A 21690-nucleotide genomic window follows, 5' to 3' on the forward strand; every position below is an offset into this window, starting at 1 on the left:
AGGGGGCTTGACCTGTGAGCCCAAATATTGGTTGCAAAAAAGTGGGTTGTCCCTGTGCGGTGTGTATAGAGATAAAGAGTGGCTAAAGTCACTGTAGTAAATATTTAAACTTCACAGACCCACTTGGATAATATATGTTTAAACAGTCGTGTCTGGTGCAATTATAACCCCCTCCTCTCACCTCTGTTACGTCCGGTCCTGGGGGCAGGAACACTAAAACCTATAAGCGGTATGCTCGTTGTGCCGGTGGCTCTTCTCCTTCAGCCTATCCGGTATGGCTTTCAAGCTGCATCCGCTGTAGGTGCCTGTACTCCCTCATCAGACGTTGCAGGAGGTAGGGGGGCGGGAACCACCAAACTCTTCCCTGTAATTTTTTCCTTTTGCTGTGATTGGTTTTAGAAGACGTCCTCTATTCAGACGCTCCCTCCTGATTGGAGTGAAATCGATCTCAGCCAATCCTCTTGTGGATAGGGGAAGCCCGGCTGCAGGGTCTGTTCAGCAGTGTGGAAGTTAGGGATAGTGCGAGGAGCAGTCTCCTCTCTCAGTGCTCACGCTGGTAGGTCACGAAAACAGAGCAAAAAAAAGAAGAAGCGGAGCACTGAGTAAAATAAAAAGTATCTTTATTATTGAAAAATGTTAAAAAACGAAAAATTCAAGGAGTTAAGGGTGCTATTCCTTGCAAATGGGTTCAGCTCAAACAGCTGCTGACATGTTTCGGCATTCCGCCGTTATCAAAGCTGCTGAACTGTGTAGGGAAAAGCCCTCTTTTAAAACACAATGGCTGAACCCTATTGGGCAATAGTACAAAGGGGAAGGATTTCTTATTAACCCCGTATAACCTGTACAAAAAGGGGTAAATAATAATACTTAACAAATACAGATAATTGTGATAAACCATGAACTCATTATTGTACACAAATTTGCAAAAGTAACATTCATAAACCATAAAGAGTCATTATTAAAGTAATACATTCTGCATTTTGCATATAAACTCAAAATCATATATTCAATATTTGCTTTATAAATTTGCAGTAAACTTTATGATCAATTGTGGGATTGTAGGATTGTACACATATACATCATTTGAACAATCCAATATATAGAATGTTAAACTAGTTAGCCTATACCACTTTAAGGTTAATCCTGGGAATAAGTATCCAGAGAATCTATCCTAGATCAGTTAGCTACCTACATATGTTACTGTTCAGCCAACTTTAATACACACATAAAAAGGGAGGTATTGTGTGTCATAAATAAATAAATGTAAGGCTAGAAGAATATAAATTTGTGAGTGTCAAAAAAGAGTGGACATTATGCTAATAAAACAAAATAAAGGGATATAGACCCTATAATTATAGAAGGACAGGAGACCCCTACTCAGTTATTGTAAAAGTGAATAAAAGTTTCAAAGGGATAAGAGTCTGAATATAGATATATTGGTAATACATATGTGTGCCATTTAAGGTTACAAAATTAACAATCTATCAGATTGGGGGTAGAGTGGAGTTGTGTTGAGCATCTAGTTCACTCCCAATGGTTGATCAGATCATACATTGAATTTAACCCTGTTGGGTGTCTAGTCTTCAAAGTAAAGATCCAAAAGATCTCTCGTTTGGATAATAATTTATCCCTGTCACCTCCTTTGGGTGGTTTTAGGACTTTCTCTATGCATGTCCAACGAAAAGTTTCAGAGCTTTTGTTGTGTATGGATGTGAAATGTTGGACCAGGGGGGTGCTTGCTTTTCCCACCCTTATGCTTGAGAGATGTTCCCTGATTCTTGATCTGACCTCCCTGGTTGTGAGTCCAATGTATTGTTTGGCACACTCTGTGCATGATGCCAGATAGATCGTGTAGGTCGACCTACAGTTGAGACACATATTGATAGGAAAAGAGTGACCAGTTACAGAGGATCTGAACTGATCCCCCATTTCCACTTTTTCACAGGCTACACAATCTCTCTTGTGACATTTGAACATTCCCTTCTGGGTGAGCCAAGAAGACTCATTTCTTATGGTATCTTTACCAATTCTGGTTGGAGAGACCATATTACCTATTGTTTTACTTCTCCGGTAAGTGAAGTGGCAAGACTTGGGGGTTAGATCCGCCAACCCTTCATCAGCTCTAAGCATAACCAGATGTTTCTTGATTATCTCACAAATCTGGGGATACTGCTCTGAATGGTCAGTTACAAAGTAAAGGTCATTCTGCATGTCATTCCCTCTGCTCTGCTTTGTTTTGGGATGTAATAAATCCCTTCTGTCAATCTTCCTGACCTCATCCAATGTTGATGTTATGCAATTGTTAGCATAACCCCTTGCTTTGAGCCTATCCGATAGTTTTTTCGCTTCAACCTCAAAGTTGTCCAATTCTGAGCAATTCCGTTTTAAACGGATGAACTGACCCTTGATGATGCCTTTAAATACACTTTTGGGGTGACAGCTTGTTGCATGTAGCAATGTGTTGCCAGAAATTGGCTTTCTAAATGCTGTGCTACGTATTTTTTCACCAATTACCCCCAAAAGGGTTACATCGAGGTAGTTAATGCTCGTATTGTTGGACTCAGATGTAAAGCTCAGTCCCAGATCATTTTCATTGAGGAGATCAAGAAAGGTGGATAACTCATCTGTGCTCCCTTTCCATATAAATAGGAGGTCATCAATGAACCTCCTATAAAAAACCACTTTAGAGCAGAGGGGGTTCCCACCTCCATAGATGTGGTCCTGCTCCCACCAACCCATATATAGGTTGGCATAGGAAGGGGCAAACTTTGCCCCCATCGCAGTCCCACAAATCTGGAGGTAGAACACCCCCTCAAACTCAAAGTAATTGTGGGATAAGAGAAACTCAGCTATGCGGAGCACATATTCACAAAAATCTGGCTCCTGGCCATGATATTTATGTAGGAACCAGGACAGGGCTTCCAGACCCTTAGTATGTGGGATTGACGAATACAGTGACTTAACGTCCACTGTTAGCCAGATAAAGTCTTCCTCCCATTTGATATTCTCAAGTAACTTCAGAATGTGCATAGTATCTCTTGTGTAGCTCCATAGATTAGGAACCATAGGTTGCAGGACCTGGTCTAGCCACTCCGATGTATGCTCCAAGAGAGAGCCTATGCCACTGACAATGGGCCTTCCTACCACATTGTCAAGTGACTTGTGGACCTTTGGTAAAAGGTTAAAGGTTGGGACGGTGGGTGTATTAACTGATAGATAGATACTGGTTTCTTCATTCAAGATACCTGCCTCTATGCCATCATCAATCAAATTATCAAGTTTTTTCTTGAAGGTGGCAGTGGGATCCATGCTTAATACCCGATAGTCATGGGCATTATGCAGTTGTCTGTGTGCCTCATTAATGAAGTCTGTTTTATTCATTACCACCACAGACCCACCTTTGTCCGCTGCTCTAATCACAAGGTCGGGATTGTTTCCCAAGGCAGCCAATGCCTCCCTCTCCCTAGTAGTGAGATTGTGTTTTTTATTTTTATCTGTAAAGTAGAGCCTACTTAAGTCAGCCTCTACCCTGTTTTGGAACTTTTCGATAATGGATCCCCTAGCATGTATGGGGTAAAACCGTGAGGGACATTTGAACTTGGGGAATCTATTAGAAGAATGTGTTGATGTATCAGTCTCAGAAGTATCCAGTGCTTCTAATGTTGACAATCCACAGAGGTCTTGAAATTCCAGACCATCTGCAGTGTTGGGGTTATTAGTAACCGTAGCCCCTACAGCATCAACTTCCACTGTATCCATGACAGACCTAGTGGAAAAATATTTCCTCAAGGTAATCTTACGTATCAGTCTGTTCACATCGATCAAAGTGTTGAACAGATTGAAAGTATTTGTAGGAGCAAATCCCAATCCAAGGCTCAGCACCTTGATCTCTGTGGTATTTAAATTGTAGGCAGACAAATTAATTACTGATATCTCGTCTTTCTCTGGCCCCTCTGGTTTCTCCTGAGCGTATACCCCCCCTTTTTTGGTGCCTTTGCCCCTTCTCCCCCCCCGTCGCCTTGCGGGGGGGGAAGGGAAAAAACCTGGTGGATTTCCACACTTTCTGAATTGTTAGGTGCTTCTTTCATTTGTACAGTGTCAGATGTTTGTGGAATGTACCTAGAAGGTGGTGCAGCATTTCTTAATATGGGTGGTGGTAATATTGCTGTCTTTTCTAGAGGTATAGTGGGCAGGTTATACACATTGGTATGTTGACCTTGATTTTGTGTGTATTGATTGGGTGGGGCACTGGGTGCAGTACTGCCATGAGGAAAAGGGTCTGGAGTAAATCCTTCATCTTCCCCTGATGCTGAACTCTCTCCCCCTGAGTCAGCCTCACTGTCAGAAAATCTAATTCTTCGTTGCTGTCTGCCTCTGCCCCTACCCCTACGTCTGCCTCTAAAACCTCTACCCCTATTGGAGACCCCTTGATTAAGGTTATTCTCTCTATATTTTTGTGTTCTTTCCCTTTTATTCCAAATATACATTGTGTTGTTATTGAAATCTGTCTGTGGTGGTAATGAATAAAACAGACTTCATTAATGAGGCACACAGACAACTGCATAATGCCCATGACTATCGGGTATTAAGCATGGATCCCACTGCCACCTTCAAGAAAAAACTTGATAATTTGATTGATGATGGCATAGAGGCAGGTATCTTGAATGAAGAAACCAGTATCTATCTATCAGTTAATACACCCACCGTCCCAACCTTTAACCTTTTACCAAAGGTCCACAAGTCACTTGACAATGTGGTAGGAAGGCCCATTGTCAGTGGCATAGGCTCTCTCTTGGAGCATACATCGGAGTGGCTAGACCAGGTCCTGCAACCTATGGTTCCTAATCTATGGAGCTACACAAGAGATACTATGCACATTCTGAAGTTACTTGAGAATATCAAATGGGAGGAAGACTTTATCTGGCTAACAGTGGACGTTAAGTCACTGTATTCGTCAATCCCACATACTAAGGGTCTGGAAGCCCTGTCCTGGTTCCTACATAAATATCATGGCCAGGAGCCAGATTTTTGTGAATATGTGCTCCGCATAGCTGAGTTTCTCTTATCCCACAATTACTTTGAGTTTGAGGGGGTGTTCTACCTCCAGATTTGTGGGACTGCGATGGGGGCAAAGTTTGCCCCTTCCTATGCCAACCTATATATGGGTTGGTGGGAGCAGGACCACATCTATGGAGGTGGGAACCCCCTCTGCTCTAAAGTGGTTTTTTATAGGAGGTTCATTGATGACCTCCTATTTATATGGAAAGGGAGCACAGATGAGTTATCCACCTTTCTTGATCTCCTCAATGAAAATGATCTGGGACTGAGCTTTACATCTGAGTCCAACAATACGAGCATTAACTACCTCGATGTAACCCTTTTGGGGGTAATTGGTGAAAAAATACGTAGCACAGCATTTAGAAAGCCAATTTCTGGCAACACATTGCTACATGCAACAAGCTGTCACCCCAAAAGTGTATTTAAAGGCATCATCAAGGGTCAGTTCATCCGTTTAAAACGGAATTGCTCAGAATTGGACAACTTTGAGGTTGAAGCGAAAAAACTATCGGATAGGCTCAAAGCAAGGGGTTATGCTAACAATTGCATAACATCAACATTGGATGAGGTCAGGAAGATTGACAGAAGGGATTTATTACATCCCAAAACAAAGCAGAGCAGAGGGAATGACATGCAGAATGACCTTTACTTTGTAACTGACCATTCAGAGCAGTATCCCCAGATTTGTGAGATAATCAAGAAACATCTGGTTATGCTTAGAGCTGATGAAGGGTTGGCGGATCTAACCCCCAAGTCTTGCCACTTCACTTACCGGAGAAGTAAAACAATAGGTAATATGGTCTCTCCAACCAGAATTGGTAAAGATACCATAAGAAATGAGTCTTCTTGGCTCACCCAGAAGGGAATGTTCAAATGTCACAAGAGAGATTGTGTAGCCTGTGAAAAAGTGGAAATGGGGGATCAGTTCAGATCCTCTGTAACTGGTCACTCTTTTCCTATCAATATGTGTCTCAACTGTAGGTCGACCTACACGATCTATCTGGCATCATGCACAGAGTGTGCCAAACAATACATTGGACTCACAACCAGGGAGGTCAGATCAAGAATCAGGGAACATCTCTCAAGCATAAGGGTGGGAAAAGCAAGCACCCCCCTGGTCCAACATTTCACATCCATACACAACAAAAGCTCTGAAACTTTTCGTTGGACATGCATAGAGAAAGTCCTAAAACCACCCAAAGGAGGTGACAGGGATAAATTATTATCCAAACGAGAGATCTTTTGGATCTTTACTTTGAAGACTAGACACCCAACAGGGTTAAATTCAATGTATGATCTGATCAACCATTGGGAGTGAACTAGATGCTCAACACAACTCCACTCTACCCCCAATCTGATAGATTGTTAATTTTGTAACCTTAAATGGCACACATATGTATTACCAATATATCTATATTCAGACTCTTATCCCTTTGAAACTTTTATTCACTTTTACAATAACTGAGTAGGGGTCTCCTGTCCTTCTATAATTATAGGGTCTATATCCCTTTATTTTGTTTTATTAGCATAATGTCCACTCTTTTTTGACACTCACAAATTTATATTCTTCTAGCCTTACATTTATTTATTTATGACACACAATACCTCCCTTTTTATGTGTGTATTAAAGTTGGCTGAACAGTAACATATGTAGGTAGCTAACTGATCTAGGATAGATTCTCTGGATACTTATTCCCAGGATTAACCTTAAAGTGGTATAGGCTAACTAGTTTAACATTCTATATATTGGATTGTTCAAATGATGTATATGTGTACAATCCTACAATCCCACAATTGATCATAAAGTTTACTGCAAATTTATAAAGCAAATATTGAATATATGATTTTGAGTTTATATGCAAAATGCAGAATGTATTACTTTAATAATGACTCTTTATGGTTTATGAATGTTACTTTTGCAAATTTGTGTACAATAATGAGTTCATGGTTTATCACAATTATCTGTATTTGTTAAGTATTATTATTTACCCCTTTTTGTACAGGTTATACGGGGTTAATAAGAAATCCTTCCCCTTTGTACTATTGCCCAATAGGGTTCAGCCATTGTGTTTTAAAAGAGGGCTTTTCCCTACACAGTTCAGCAGCTTTGATAACGGCGGAATGCCGAAACATGTCAGCAGCTGTTTGAGCTGAACCCATTTGCAAGGAATAGCACCCTTAACTCCTTGAATTTTTCGTTTTTTAACATTTTTCAATAATAAAGATACTTTTTATTTTACTCAGTGCTCCGCTTCTTCTTTTTTTTGCTCTGTTTTCGTGACCTACCAGCGTGAGCACTGAGAGAGGAGACTGCTCCTCGCACTATCCCTAACTTCCACACTGCTGAACAGACCCTGCAGCCGGGCTTCCCCTATCCACAAGAGGATTGGCTGAGATCGATTTCACTCCAATCAGGAGGGAGCGTCTGAATAGAGGACGTCTTCTAAAACCAATCACAGCAAAAGGAAAAAATTACAGGGAAGAGTTTGGTGGTTCCCGCCCCCCTACCTCCTGCAACGTCTGATGAGGGAGTACAGGCACCTACAGCGGATGCAGCTTGAAAGCCATACCGGATAGGCTGAAGGAGAAGAGCCACCGGCACAACGAGCATACCGCTTATAGGTTTTAGTGTTCCTGCCCCCAGGACCGGACGTAACAGAGGTGAGAGGAGGGGGTTATAATTGCACCAGACACGACTGTTTAAACATATATTATCCAAGTGGGTCTGTGAAGTTTAAATATTTACTACAGTGACTTTAGCCACTCTTTATCTCTATACACACCGCACAGGGACAACCCACTTTTTTGCATACAGTTAGATCATGTCATAACATACTATTTCTGTTTGGATTTTAACAAATGTTGCAAAACAGCGTCAATTAAATATACATCCATTTGCATATTTTATATCTGTAAATGCATATTAAAATAAACTTCTTTGCTTGACAAGTCTGCTATATTTTTTATCTTTTCTGATACTCTCCTCCTTTCATTTTAACCTAAATGATACTATAAATCATCTATAACCTTGTGTTTACTGCACACTACTGAAAAAATAATAATAAATAAATAATAATGGGGGGGGGGGGGGGTTCATGTAGGTGGTGGGAGGGGGGTAGGAAAGGTTAGGTGGTGTATTTCCGAATTTGCCTCATCCAGAGCTATTCCATTCACAAACCAGTGCCCCTCCAAATGGCCAGCATCATCTCATGCGTTTCTATCTGATTGATTCTAAAGTAATGGAATCTCTCCAGCATGAGTAGCTCTTCAACCGCGTGAGCCCACAATGAACATATTTTATCATTTAATTGTCTTCAAAATGTTCTTAAACAATGCAGTCAAGAGGTAGAAATTCCTAAAACCCATAGCACCATTCTCCCCAGGGCCTATTTGATGGGCACACCACCTGGCTGATTTTGCTGACTACTTGGCTAAAATTTTAAGCAAATATTAAGCTAAAATTAGCTCTTTTTTAAAGTTTGTATTTTATCAAATTACGTTAAAGGGACAGTCTAGTCAAAATTGATTCAGATAGGGCATGCAATTTTAAACAACTTTCCAATTGACTTTTATCATCAAATTTGCCTTGTTCCCTTGGTGGTATTTTTGAAAAGCTAAACCTAGCTAGACTCAAACTGATTTTTAAAACCGTTGGAAACTGCCTCTCGGCTCAGAGCATTTTGAAAGTTTTTCACAGTTAGACAGTACTAGTTCATGTGTGTCATATAGAGAACATTGTTCTCACTCCTGTGGAGTTATTTAGGAGTCTGCGCTGAAGCTAAACTGCATGTCTGTCAAAAGCACTGAGGTAAGGGGGCAGTCTGCAGAGTCATAGATACAAGGTAATCACAGAGGTAATATGTATATTAAAGGGACAGTCAACACTGGAGATAACAGAATCAGATATTTAAAAATAAAAAACGAAGAACTGCAAAAATAAAAAACGAAGAACCACCTGCACAGTACCCCTGCACGTGCTTGCAATTTCTGACCAAGGATTGGATTCTGATTGGCTGATCATTTGAAGAAGAAGGTAGCTACGTAATGGTGAGGGGAGTTAGGCTGCCATATTTACATCATATTATAGAAGTTATCGACGATTATTACTATGAGAAGGAAGTAGGTATGACAAAAGGAGTACGGTGCAGGCGAATCTTCGTTTTTTATTTTTAAATATCGGATTCTGTTATCTCCAATGTTGACTGTCCCTTTAATATAACACTGTTGGTTATGCAAAACTGGGGAATGGGTAATAAAAGGATTATCTATCTATTTAAACAATAAACATTTTGGAGTAGACTGTCCCTTTTAAAGGGACATAAAAGCCAATTTTTTTCTTTCGTGATTTAGAAAGAGCATGTGATTTTAAACAACTTTCTAATTTACTTCTATTATCTAATTTGCTTCATTCTCTTGATATCACTAGCTGAAAAGCATATCTAGATATGCTCAGTAGCTGCTGATTGGTTGCTGCACCTAGGGGCCTTGTGTGATTGGCTCACATATGTGCATTGCTATTTCTTCAACAAAGGATATCTAAAGAATTGAGCAAATTAGATAATAGAAGTAAATTGGAAAGTTGTTTAAAATTGCATGCCCTATCTGAATCATGAAAGTTTAATTTTGACTAGATTGTCCCTTTAAGTTATGCAATTTCTATCTTGATAGCGTAAGTAACATTTATAAAAAAAAAAAGAAAAAGTATCAATCAGTCCCCACTCTGCTACTTTAGAATTCCACCCATGACACTGCATGACTTTCTATATATATAATACAACACACAAATATATGTGAACTATACTGTTTAAACTGACATTAAAATTATGAAAATAAATATATTGTCCTCCACATAAAAGTAACAGAATGACAGCGCATTCAAAGTTATTCTATTTTCAGAATTCAGAACGCATAAATAATATTACTGTCTGTTTTAATTTAGCTTAAAAGTTTAGAAGGAAATGAATATACAAATAAAATGCTTTATTGTGTTATGATATTCATAATCTGTTTTAATTTCATAGGGAAAAATACAAAAGAGTGTGAGGAGGAACAAAGCCTTAGAGGATGAACAAAAGCTGGTGTGTGAGTTAGTAGGTGGAACATGGAGGGGAGAGTGTGAGATTATGGGCCCCATGTATTAACTGGCATGCGGACAAGCTCCTCAACTTGAGAAGTTGTCCGCATATCTTCATTGCATACAGGCAGCGGATCTGTGCATCCGCTGGCCCGTATGCATCATTACATACTCCGATTAGTGTGTAATGCCCGCCCCTTCACTCGCACGAGAGAAGGGTTTGTCAATCACAGCGAGCAAGATAGCTAGCTAGCTAGCTCTTGGTGATTTCTCTTCACCTCATAGGTGGCGAAGAGTGTAAGAAGCAGCCGTTTAATGACCGCTCCTTCTTACATTGCGGGAAGACTCTGTAGTAGCTTCCTACATGGAGCCCTATGTGTGAGGTAGGGCAATGAGGTAGCTGCATACAGTTAGGCTAGTAAATTAATTGGAGACTGACACAATTTTCATAGTTCTGTCTCTGTACGCCACCAGAATGGTTTTGAAATGAAACAACCGAAATGCAATTGAAGTGCAGACTTTCATCTTTAGTGTTCTAAAAAGAAACTCTTTTCAGCCAAGTGGGGGCAGTATAATTCTAGCCATGTGCATTCGGATCATTTGTGATGATCCAAATGCGGAAGAAGGCAGCCGCTCGTGGCATTCAGCTTTCTTTTTGTTTTGGAGGCAGATTCCTTCTTGTAAAAGTGCAACACAGTGAGATTTGCGCAAATCCAGATCTTAGTATGTTGCACTTTCACATCCGTCTCTGAAAAAACTTCATTTTGATCATTATGAAAAATTTGAATGAACATGCTTGGTAAATTCAGTAGGGTGAAATACCCTTAAAATAGGGCCTGGGAACACTTTAATATTATGTTTGCTCAGTTCTAGCGTGTTTGCAGGTGTTTAGGAACACGTTCCAACTTTTTTGGAACATGTTGCATTCATCAAATTTGACATGAGTGTATATTTTCAAAAATATTTTACATTCATAAAGTAAAACGTCAAATAATGTGTTAATAATGTGTTTTCAATAAAGTACAGGGGGAATTGAATTTTCTAATTACTCTTTTTGTTTATTTGTTTGCATTTTCCATACTGTTCCAGCTTTTTGGGAATTGGGGTCGTATATATAATATTGCAAAATATCACTATTGTTTACTAGTCAGTGGTTAAAAGTATCAGAGGCAGAAGATTATTAGTCCACTCAATGTTAACAATTGGGCAAAGTAAAATTTTTACACTAGTCATCTTCTTACTCATCTGGGACTAGTGGAAATCTCAACTGATTTTATATATAAATTACTTATAAACAATATTTTATATATATACATCTCTATATGTACCTGTCTAAATTTGTATGTGAGATGTTACATTTACAACATACCTTTTCATAATTTTAGCAGTTGTCAGTCGTGTTCTTACTGAGGTTTTTTTTTCATATTTTTTATGTTTTTTAAAACATTGCTAATGAAATGCTGGATGTTTGATTTGCAGCCAAATGCATTGCAAACCAGTTTAACATTTACCAAGTGTTGAAAGCTTTACCTTCTTATCATAGAACTAAGCTCTCAAAGCTATTTCATATATAAACTTAAACACATTCTTAAAAGGCAAAAGAACGTTAAATTATATATTTATCCTCTTAGAGGTTATATGTAAAAATATCACTTGGGTTGTTTCTAAATTCTCTGCTGTGTAACATCATCTTTGAAATATTAACAGTTCTTTAGGATTTGAAAAGCTCGTAATGGAAAAACTTTAAAAAGTTTAGCGGAACAAAACCCTGAATATAGTTGGTCTTTGTACACATCGACACAAAAAGTAAGGTTCCCTTTTTTCTGAGTCCTGTGCAGTGAAAGTGAAGGGGAAATCTAAAGCATAATTAGAAAGATGTCATTCATGTTGAACATTTCAAAGGAATGCTCCAGCTCTTGTGGATATGCCTGTTTATTCAGTCCCTGATCTGAAAGCCACAATTGAATGAGGCTGTGCTGAGTAAATGCTGCCTTTTGCAGTGGTTGAATACTAAAATGCCTATATGAGCTGTTTTCTGTCTCTGGAGGGGGCATGTGTTTTTCATTCCCATGCTTAAAAAAAAATAAAAAAAAAAAAAAAAAAAAATCAGCGTGCTGTATCATTCTTAAGCTTTCTGTGAAGCATTGTGTATTGTATTGAGGACCTAAAAGTAGTGAGTGACTGAAGCAATAATGCACTGTGAAAGATGTGTAAAATTCTTATAGCAAGTATGGCATGAAAATCCAGCTATATAAGGTGAAATGCAGGCATAATGTATATGGGATACTTTCCCAGTATTTGCTGCGTGGAGACTTGACCTGGAGCCCATTCGGTGATGCCAACGCCTTGTTAGATGTTACTTCTTAAAGGAGCATTAGTCATTATATACAAAACACGGAAATGGACTGGACTCTCAAACTGGACTGGGTACACATCCATGACCCTGCAAAACTTACTGCCTTGGGTGCTCACCAGCACTCACAGCCAGCTGCACAGCTTTCAGTGACTCAGGCAGTTAACCACAGATAAGCCTGTGTGCAAAGCCCTTATGCAAAATTACAAAACAATATCTTTAACACAGCACAGAATGTCTTACTCTCTTGCAAGCACACAGCTAGATTAAAAGAAAAATTAAGTTAGTTACAACATTTAGTTTGGTCAAATGTTAATAGGCCCAGGACCACATCAAGGTCTCTTTTTATCCCTGGGTCCTAACCTATTTGTGAATATATGTATGTATATGTAAATATGTGTGTATAGGTATGCGTTTGTATGTTCATAAACAAAGTGCTACCCTTACCTCATAGGATTGAGGTAGGGTCTTGTAAGTAGCCCATCTACTCATCCTCTTCATTTGCAGACTCTTCTTGGAGGGGGAATGTGGATCTGCATCTGATATATTTCTGAACTGTTCCTTTTTACCACTCATGTGCGCTGTATTAGTCTGATTCTCACTATATCAGTCTCTAGCGGTACTGAGAGATACTCATGTGTATATTTTCTTTGTGATTTTAACGTATTTTTGTATAGAATATTATCTACATACTCTCTCCACACTATGTCCTTTTAGGATAACACTTTAGCGCTAGTATATTCATATATATATATATATATATATATCTCCAAAAAATGGGTATCATTTCCACACAGCTCACTAGGGTGGTTCGGAACAATTCTGAGCTGACAATCCTCCAAGAACAGCTAGACATTATGTGCATGAAATTACAGGCAAGAGGGTATGTAAGGAAGGACATCATAATAGCTAGAAACAGACTGGAAGACCAGTCTCCAAGCTTCGTTACTGGAACAAGCTAAGGACCATACACAGGCCCTGACCCCACATTTGAATTTTGTCACCACCTGATCACAGCCGCATTACTGGGGCAGTCCGCAAACGATGGGATGTATTACAGACCGACAGGAGCTTATCGAATTGGATATTGAAACCTCCTCATATGGCTTACAGAAGAGCCAGGAATATTCGAGACATATTGGTCAAAACTGACCCCAAGGAATCCTATCAAAAGGACACATGGCTCAAATCTGCGAAGAAAGGATGCTTCAGGTGTGGGGACTGCATCACATGCAATGGTATGCAGATGGGCCCTACATTCCAGCACCCACATTCCAACAAACGCTACAAAATACAACACAGGTTGTCTTGCAGTAGCACCTATGTTGTCTACATCTTGATATGGCCTTGTTCTTTATTTTACGTGGGGAAAACTATCACCACCTTTCGTGAAAAGATGGCCAACCATAGACATGCTATCAGGGAAGCTATCAAGAAGGGATGTTCAGATCAGCCAGTGGCACGTCACTTTTTTTTCAGCAGAAACAGTGTCTCCAGTTTAAGGACTATGATCATTGATCATATACCACCTCTGAGTAGAGGTGGTGACCGCCGTAAAGCTTTATTACAACGCAAAACAAAATTGATTTACACCTTAGATACGGTAGAACCTAAAGGTCTCAACATTCAATTGGATTATGGCCCTTTCATCAGATGAAAACAGACACCATTTGTCTGTAACCACTGACTGACACTTGTGTGCTGATCTCCCGTCACTTACATCTTGGCTTTCCATCAATTTGATTGGCCTACGTGTTCAAATCACCCTGATCCTGCTACTTATGCAGTTATACACGTTTGATATATGTAACATCATTCTCTCTTGGCCTGCACTAAAATGACTTTCTCCAACATAGGTGTGTCCGGTCCACGGCGTCATCCTTACTTGTGGGATATTCTCTTCCCCAACAGGAAATGGCAAAGAGCCCAGCAAAGCTGGTCACATGATCCCTCCTAGGCTCCGCCTACCCCAGTCATTCTCTTTGCCGTTGTACAGGCAACATCTCCACGGAGATGGCTTAGAGTTTTTTAGTGTTTAACTGTAGTTTTTCATTATTCAATCAAGAGTTTGTTATTTTCAAATAGTGCTGGTACGTACTATTTACTCAGAAACAGAAAAGAGATGAAGAATTCTGTTTGTATGAGGAAAATGATTTTAGCAACCGTAACTAAAATCCATGGCTGTTCCACACAGGACTGTTGAGAGCAATTAACTTCAGTTAGGGGAAGAGAATGCAGATAAGGTGGTTTTACGTACTAAACCTGGTTTTCTTCCAAAAGTTGTTTCTAACAAAAACATTAACCAGGAGATTATCGTACCTTCTCTGTGTCCAAAACCAGTTTCAAAGAAGGAACGTTTGTTGCACAATTTGGATGTTGTTCGCGCTCTAAAATTCTATTTAGATGCTACAAAGGATTTTAGACAAACATCTTCCTTGTTTGTTGTTTATTCAGGTAAAAGGAGAGGTCAAAAAGCAACTTCTACCTCTCTCTCTTTTTGGATTAAAAGCATCATCAGATTGGCTTACGAGACTGCCGGACGGCAGCCTCCCGAAAGAATCACAGCTCATTCCACTAGGGCTGTGGCTTCCACATGGGCCTTCAAGAACGAGGCTTCTGTTGATCAGATATGTAGGGCAGCGACTTGGTCTTCACTGCACACTTTTACCAAATTTTACAAGTTTGATACTTTTGCTTCTTCTGAGGCTATTTTTGGGAGAAAGGTTTTGCAAGCCGTGGTGCCTTCCATTTAGGTGACCTGATTTGCTCCCTCCCTTCATCCGTGTCCTAAAGCTTTGGTATTGGTTCCCACAAGTAAGGATGACGCCGTGGACCGGACACACCTATGTCGGAGAAAACAGAATTTATGTTTACCTGATAAATTTCTTTCTCCAACGGTGTGTCCGGTCCACGGCCCGCCCTGGTTTTTTTAATCAGGTCTGATATTTTATTTTCTTTAACTACAGTCACCACGGTACCATATGGTTTCTCCTATGCAAATATTCCTCCTTAACGTCGGTCGAATGACTGGGGTAGGCGGAGCCTAGGAGGGATCATGTGACCAGCTTTGCTGGGCTCTTTGCCATTTCCTGTTGGGGAAGAGAATATCCCACAAGTAAGGATGACGCCGTGGACCGGACACACCGTTGGAGAAAGAAATTTATCAGGTAAACATAAATTCTGTTTTTTTGAAATGCACAGTATTACATATCTGATCCATTTGGACCATGTTCATTGCGTACAGTATTTTTAACATCCTTTTGTATTGACACTGCAGTTTCCTTATTGAGACATTCCCGGTACTCCCTATATGTCATATGCAGCATCGCATATGCTAATTAGCCATGCGCTTGATCTCAGTGCTGACGAGGATGTTTATGCTGATGGTGTTGATTGCACCAATGGAAGCTCACCACATGAACTGGAAGGGCCGTGTCTTATGGGATGCGCGCTCGTGTTTTCGAACAGGCACTGTTTCAAACAGGCACTTTGTGGACATGGAGGGTATTTAAGGCTGCAGCGTCTTGAAGTTTTTAACCAGTTTTCCGGATGTCAGGTTATTCCATCTGCCTGATAAACCACTGATCCATTTGATAAAGGTTAGTTAGGCACGTCATGGGACTTTTTACCAATTGAAACTCTACAATAAAAGCTAAGTGTTACTACATATCCAGTGAGTGCTGTCTTATATGTAGGAATATATATAAATATATAATTTATCGCCCAGCCCTAGTCCCCTCCCATCTCCAAACTGTCTCATTTTACAGATGCAAATACTCAAAAATCCAAACTATTCCGAAATTCAAACCATTTCTAGTCCCAAGCAGTTTGGATAAAGGGTTTTCTACCTGTATTTAATTTAATGTCTTCATCAAGCTGTATACATTCTTTGGGCGATCATTGTGTGTTGCACACCACATGTGTATTATGCCCAGCAGTGAAGGCGTTAATTAGGGAGCTTGTAGGGAGCTTTTAGGTTTAATTTTAGCTTTAGTGTAGTAGACAACCCAAATTATTGATCTAGGCCCATTTTGGTATATTTCATGCCACCATTTCAACGCCAAATACGATCAAATAAAAAAGACTGTTAAATTTTTCACAATTTTAGGTTTCTCACTGAAATTATTTACAAACAGCTTGTGCAATTATGGCACAAATGGTTGTAAATGCTTCTCTAGGATCCCCTTTGTTCAGAAATAGCAGACATATATGGCTTTGGCGTTGCTTTTTGGTAATAATAAGGCCGTTAAATGCTGCTGCGCACCACACTTGTAATATGCCCAGCAGTTAAGGGGTTAATTAGGTAGCTTGTAGGGTTAATTTTTAGCATTAGTGTAGAGATCAGCTTCCCACCTGACACATCCCACCCCCTGATCCCCCCCTGACCCCCCTCAAACAGCTCTCTTCCCTCCCCCACCTCACAATTGTCACCGCCATCTTAAGTACTGGCAGAAAGTCTGCCAGTACTGAAATAAAAAGCATTTTTTTTTTTCATACTGTCTGCAGTGATGGATCCCCCCTTACCCCACAACCTCCCTGATCCCTCCATACATTTCTCTATCACTCCCCTAGACCCCCTCTACATATTTGCCTCCATCTTGGGTACTGGCAGCTGTCTGCCATTACCCAATTTGCCCCCCCAATTTTTTTTTTTTTTAACTTTTTTATACAAAGCATTTATTTTCTGTAGTGTAGCTGGCCCCCCTCAACAATCTACATCCCTCCCCCTCCCAGATCCCTTACTAAACTACAGAGATCCGCATTCATCTGCATTGTTTTTTTTTTTTAATGCACACTTTGCGTGCGCGCGCACACGCCCAACCCCCACTCCACCCCTGGCCGCAACCGCCCAAAATGTACGATCGGCAGTGGCGTATTTAGGTTTTGTGCTGCCCTAGGCACTCAAAATTCTGCTGCCCCCCCCAAGGTTTTTTTTGGGTCAGTGTGTAAAATGTTTGTTTTTTTCATAACAATTCAAAAGAAATTGGGCTAGAGAAACACTTGCATGCATATCATACCATTTTGTCCCTGAGAGAAGGGAGAGAAAAGAAGGGGAGAAAAGGGAGGGAAAGGAAAGAAGGGAGGGAAAGAGAGAAAAGTGGGGAGGGGGAGGGAGAGGATAAAAGTGGGGAGGGAAAGAAAGGAGTCAAAGAAGGGAGCAAGGGAAGGAGTTGAGAGAAAGAAGGGAGGGAGTTGAGGGAGGAAGGGAAAGAAGGGAGAGTGGAAGGGAGGGAAAGAAGAATATACTTTGAAACAATCACTGCCCTTCACATGCAGCAACATACATTTAATTACCATCATTCAAGTAATTAAACTTTTTAAGTGTCCATTTACTATTTACTCCATGGGTTCATGAATGCAGAGAAAGCTAGTTATTAGTAGCTAACATACATTAGCGCTGAGAGTTTATGCATCACAAGCTGATCTAAGCAGTGCAAAGACGCATCCAATCTGTTAGTTACTAAGACCTGCAATAAGCACTGTGCTCGCAGACCCACCACAGCTGACAAGGGGAGGCAGCATATGGGGACAAGGTCTTCTCCTTCAGCCTCAACTTGTAAGCATATCCTTGGGCAAGTTTCTCACCAAGAACGCTTCCACTGCAAAAATGCCAGCGCCTCTAAATGAAGCAAAGGTTTAAAGGAGCACGGCGTGTGAAGAGTGACCTTAATCAGCGCACGTGCCTTGTCTTCTCTTTATCGCTCACTGTACTGTGTGCTTGTTTTCAGAGAGAGGATCGGGCAGATGTGCTGCCCCTTCCAAATCTGCTGCCCTAGGCACCGGCCTTGTTGGCCTAGGCCATAATATGCCCCTGATGATCGGTAAGAGAGGAAATAATAAAATGGCAAACAGTCTACCATGCCGAAGGAAGCTGCTCCCACCCACCAACGTGAACACCTGTTTAGCCATCAATGGCCGATGAAGAGAGGGCCACAGAGTGGCCCTTTCTGTATCGGTGTGTGTAATATAGGGGATTGCAGTGATGTCTCAATATTGAGACATCGCTACAATCCCTTGTAAGCAGCTGGAAGCGATCATGATCGCTCCCAGCACTTTCAAAAAGCAGAGGACGTACCAGGTACGTCAATTGTCACTAAGGGGAGTTTTTTTTTTTACCTGGTACGTCCTCTGTCATTAAGGGGTTAAACCCCACTTCCTATATGCCTCTTGCCTTTTTTATGCTTCAACATCTAATGTACATTATATTCCTGTGAATATAAAAGATTTTATTGCTGATGCGATTCAGAAGGATTTGTCTGCTATTCCGCCTTTTAATAAACGTAAAAAGTATTTTAAAACTTCTCATAAGGTTGATGAAATTTCAAATGACCGACAACTTACTGAATTATCCTCCTCTGATGAGGATCTATCTGGTCAGAAGATCATACCTCAGAGATTGACACTGACAAGTCTACTTATCTCTTTAAGATGGAGTATATTCGTTCCTTATTAAAAAAGGTGTTGATTAATTTGGATATTGAGGAAACTAGTCTTCTTGATACTAAAACTAGTAAACAATTAAATTCTGTTTATAAACCTCCTGTGGTTACTCCAGAGGTGTTTCCAGTTCCTGATGCTATTTCTGATATGATTTCAAAGGAATGGAATAGGCCTGGTACTTCTTTTATTCTTTCTTCTAGGTTTAAAAAGTTGTATCCTTTGCCAGCAGTTAGATTGGAGTTTTGGGAAAGAAATCCCCAAAGTTGATGGGGCTATTTCTACTCTTGCCAAACTTACTAATATTCCTATGGAAGATAGTACTTTTAAGGACCCTTTAGATAGGAAACTTGAATCTTATCTAAGGAAAGCGTATTTATTTTCTGGCTACATTCTTAGGCCTGCTATATCCATGGCTGATGTTGCAGCTGCATCAACTTTTTGGTTGGAAAGCTTAGCGCAACAGGAAACAGATTCTGATTTGTCTAGCATTGTTCGCTTGCTTCAACATGCTAATCATTTTATCTGTGATGCTATTTTTGATATCATCAATATTCATGTTAAATCTATGTCTGTAGCTATTTTAGCTAGAAGAGCTTTGTGGCTCAAATATTGGAATGCTGACATGGTATCTAAGTCTAGATTACTATATCTTTCTTTCCATGGTAACAATTTATTTGGTTCTCAGTTGGATTCAATTATTTCAACTATCACTAGGGGGAAGGGAGTTTTTCTTTTACAAAGATATGACGAGTCCACGGATTTCATCCTTGTGGGATATTAACCTCCTGCTAACAGGAAGTGGCAAAGAGCACCACAGCAGAGCTGTATATATAGCCCCTCCCTTCCCCTCCACCTCCAGTCATTCTCTTTGCCTGTGTTATACTAGGAAGATATGGTAAAGTGAGGTGTTAGTTTTAGTTTCTTCAATCAAGAAGTTTTTTATTTTAAATGGTACCGGTGCGTACTATTTTCCTCAGGTGGATATGGAAGAAGATTTCTGCCGTGAGGTTGATGATCTTAGCAGTTGTAACTAAGATCCACGCTGGTTCCCACAAAGACTTCTGAAGGTAACCATGAGACATCTTCAGTGTGGAGACCGGTTTCATGCTACAAGCAGCATTAAGGTATGTGCAGCCTTTTTTTCTGAGGAGACTTAGTGTATCAGAACTGGCTGGCATTATTTTCCTATATGGGAATGGGGTAAGCAGTAAATCCTATTATTATAAGAAGGATGTTACTAGAGTCCCTATATTATATTTTTCTTTAGTTGATATTTGGGCATTATGTGACATGGGAGACAATGTAAAAAACGATGTTACGTTTTTTATTTTTTGCATTTAAAACTTGTTTGTTTTGTGTTTGAGGGTTGTATTCTGTGTATACTTTTACTCTGGTGCAAAACCGCACTTCCATGTGGTTTTGTTTGGGCCTACTCTGACTTTGACCTTAAGGGGCGGAGCTTAGTTTTGCGCGCTTAGATGCGCAATTCCTTCAAGCTAAGCAGCAGCAAGCAGTGACTTGGAAGGCTCCTGGACTGTGTAGTTGGTCTGAAGGGTTGAAAACTTCTTTTGAAGTACCCTGGGGGCAGGTAGGTGCCACAGAGGGTATTTTTATCTATCTTTTGATTAATAGTTGATATTAGTACTTCTAAAGCCTCATTTCTGCCCTTGCTTCTGGGTGCAGTAATTTTTGGATTAACCAACGATATTTAGTCAAATTTGGGGTTAATTTAAAGGATTACTTTCTGTTATAATTTTTAAGCCAAACAACTAACATATTAAAGTTAATAAACATTAATTAAAACCTACTGACCTATATTTTCTCTAAAACGAAGTTTCATAACGTTATAAAAGTTATATCTTTTATTCCCTGATGATGTCACGTTATCCTGCCCACTATTTTCAGCACTGCGTGTTCAAAATACTTAAACCAATGAAATTGTGTTTAAAGTGCCATTTTGAAACCTAGGTATTGTAAACGGATTGGTACAGAGCAAAGGATACCCACGGAGTGGGTTTGGAAAACAATTACATTTGCAGACAAGATTTCTGATATACTGTAGAGATATGTTAATGAAATGCTATTGATAAAAAGCGTATTTGGGGTAGTTAGTTAGTAACAGCCATAGAAAATATTTACTTACAGTGGCCCTTTAATGTTTTTTGAACATGTTAGAAAAATTGTTCACTTTTTCTTTCTTAAAGGCACAGTACATGTTTTTTTCAAATGTTTATTTTTTGCAATAAATAAGTGTTTATACGACTTTTGTGGTACTACTAGTCTGTTCAACATGTCTGACATTGAGGTTTTTCATTGTTCTATGTGTTTAGAAGCCATTGTGCAACCTCCTCTTACATTTTGTACTGAAAGGGCCTTACAATGTAAAAAGCATATTTTAAATAAAGAAAGTGTGCCTAAGGATGATTCTCAGTCTGAAGAGAATCAGGATATGCCATCCAATTCTCCCCAAGTGTCACAACCTTTAACGCCCACACAAGCGACGCCTAGTACTTCTAATGCGTCTAATTCTTTTACTCTGCAGGAGATGGCTGCAGTTATGTCAACTACCCTTACAGAGGTATTGTCTAAATTACCAGTGTTGCAGGGTAAACGCAGTAGATCAAGTATCAATGTAAATACTGAATCCACTGATGCTTTAGTAGCTATTTCTGATGTTCCCTCACAGTGCTCTGAGTTGGGGATAAGGGAATTACTGTCTGAGGGTGAGATTTCTGATTCAGGGAATGTTTTGCCTCAGACAGAT

The 21690-nt window shown here is 39.9% G+C and overlaps 1 protein-coding gene across 1 annotated transcript in view; it reads left to right on the forward strand.

Annotated features, from left to right (window-relative positions):
* Positions 1 to 21690, forward strand: part of INTU (inturned planar cell polarity protein) — a 473020-nt gene that overhangs the window by 42907 nt on the left and 408423 nt on the right. The window lies entirely within an intron of this gene.

The sequence above is a fragment of the Bombina bombina genome, chromosome 2 (genome assembly GCF_027579735.1).
Source record: "Bombina bombina isolate aBomBom1 chromosome 2, aBomBom1.pri, whole genome shotgun sequence".
In the NCBI taxonomy this organism is placed as follows: domain Eukaryota; kingdom Metazoa; phylum Chordata; class Amphibia; order Anura; family Bombinatoridae; genus Bombina; species Bombina bombina.